Source organism: Mandrillus leucophaeus, unplaced genomic scaffold, assembly GCF_000951045.1.
Source record: "Mandrillus leucophaeus isolate KB7577 unplaced genomic scaffold, Mleu.le_1.0 Scaffold407, whole genome shotgun sequence".
In the NCBI taxonomy this organism is placed as follows: Eukaryota; Metazoa; Chordata; class Mammalia; order Primates; family Cercopithecidae; genus Mandrillus; species Mandrillus leucophaeus.
The window spans coordinates 972,982-975,407 of record NW_012104332.1 but is presented as its reverse complement, the minus strand read 5'-3'; the positions used below and the strand labels follow the sequence as shown (position 1 = coordinate 975,407).

At 42.0% G+C, this 2,426-nt stretch overlaps 1 pseudogene; it reads left to right on the top strand.

The window, feature by feature from the left end:
• The first annotated feature begins 374 nt into the window (after window positions 1-374).
• LOC105548274 lies at window positions 375-1,711 on the top strand (annotated as a pseudogene).
• The last annotated feature ends 715 nt before the right edge of the window (window positions 1,712-2,426 follow it).

The window sequence follows — 2,426 nt, the reverse complement described above, 5'->3', positions numbered from 1 at the left end:
TGAAACCCCGTCTCTACTAAAAATACAAAAAAATAAAAATTAGCTGGGTGTGGTGGAAGATGCCTGTAATCCCAGCTGCTTGGGAGGCTGAGGCATGAGAGTTGCTTGAACCCAGGAAGCAGAGGCTGCAGTGAACTGAGATGACACCACTGCCCTCCAGCCTGGGCAACTGAGCAAGATTCTGTCTCCAAAAAAAAAAAAATACAAAGCTACTTAGATATTTTGTTTTTCTTATACAGTTTGGCCAGTCCTGTCTAAAATATAAACATTGAAAATTTAACACTAAACTTATTTGAAACTAAGGAAAAAAGAGAAAAAAAGGGTGAAGGAGTTTTTTAAAAATCAAACTGCTATCTGCCCGTGGACGCCGCGGAAGAAGCATCGTTAAAGTCTCTCTTCTCCCTGCCATCATGTCTAAGTCAGAGTCTCCTAAAGAGCCCGAACAGCTGAGGAAGCTCTTCATTGGAGGGTTGAGGTTTGAAACAACCAATGAGAGCCTGAGGAGCCATTTTGAGCAATGGGGAACGCTCACGGACCGTGTAGTAATGAGAGATCCAAACACCAAGCGTTCCAGGGGCTGTGGGTTTGTCGCATATGCCACTGTGGAGGAGGTGGATGCAGCCATGAATGCAAGGCCACACAAGATGGAAGAGTTGTGGAACCAAAGAGAGCTGTCTCAAGAGAAGAGTCTCAAAGACCAGGTGCCCACTTAACTGTGAAAAAGATATTTCTTGGTAGCATTAAAGAAGACACTGAAGAACATCACCTAAGAGATTATTTTGAACAGTCTGGGAAAATTGAAGTGACTGAAATCATGACTGACCGAGGCAGTGGCAAGAAAACGGGCTTTGCCTTTGTAACCTTTGATGACCATGACTCTGTGGATAAGATTGTCATTCAGAAATACCATACTGTGAATGACCACAACTGTGAAGTTAGGAAAGCCCTGTCAAAGCAAGAGATGGCTAGTGCTTCTTCCAGCCAAAGAGGTCTCGAAGTGGTTCTGGAAACTTTGGTGGTGGTTGTGGAGGTGGTTTCAGTAGGAATGTCAACTTCGGTCGTGGAGGAAACTTCAGTGGTCGTGGTGGCTTTGGTGGCAGCTGTGGTGGTGGTGGATATGGTGGCAGTGGGGATGGCTATAATGGATTTGGTAATGATGGAAGCAATTTTGGAGGTGGTGGAAGCTACAATGATTTTGGCAATTACAACAATCAGTCTTCAATTGTTGGACCCATGAAGGGAGGAAATTTTGGAGGCAGAAGCTCTGGCCCCTATGGCGGTGGAGGCCAATACTTCACAAAACCACAAAACCAAGGTGGCTATGGCGGTTCCAGCAGCAGCAGTAGCTATGGCAGTGGCAGAAGATTTTAATTAGCAAACAAATCTTAGCAGGAGAGGAGAGCCAGAGAAGTGACAGGGAAGCTACAGGTTACAACAGATTTGTGAACTCAGCCAAGTACAGTGGTGGCAGGGCCTAGCTGCTACAAAGAAGACATGTTTTAGACAAACAGTCATGTGTATGGGCAAAAAACTCAAGGACTGTATTTGTGACTAATTGTATAACAGGTTATTTTAGTTTCTGTTCTGTGGAAAGTGTAAAGCATTCCAACAAAGGGTTTTAATGTAGTTTTTTTTTTTTTTTGCACCCATGCTGTTGATCGCTAAATGTGATTAGTCTGATCGTGACGCTGAATAAAAGTCTTTTTTTTTTTTAAATGTGCCGTGTAAAGTTAGTCTACTCTGAAGCCTTCTTGGTAAATTTCCCCAACAGTGTGAACTTAGAATTCCTTCAGGGTGATGCCAGGTTCTATTTGGAATTTATATACAACCTGCTTGGGTGGAGAAGCCATTGTCTTCGGAAACCTTGGTGTAGTTGAACTGATAGTTACTGTTGTGACCTGAAGTTCACCATTAAAAGGGATTACACAAGCAAAATCATGGAATTATTGGTTATAAAAGTGATTGTTGGCACATCCTATGCAATATATCTAAATTGAATAATGGTACCAGATAAAATTATAGATGGGAATGAAGCTTGTGTATCATCCATTATCATGTGTAATCAATAAACGATTTAATTCTCTTGAAAAAAAAAATCAAACTGCTATGGAAATTGCTTTACCCAACATTTTGGTCCACAGCCTTCATTAGATTACGTATTTGGGGAAAATACTGTTTGGTTATATAAATAGGTCCCAGTTTTGTCTGAAATTTTGTCATAACTTGAATCCAAGTATGTTTTATTCATTTTTTATTTTATTTTATTTTTTTTTGAGGCAGAGTTTCGCTCTTGTTGCCCAGGCTGGAGTGCAATACCACAATATCAGCTCACCACAACCTCCGGCTCCCGGGTTCAAGCAATTCTGCTGCCTCAGCCTCCTGAGTAGCTGGGATTACAGGCATGAGCCACCACGCCCGGCTAATTT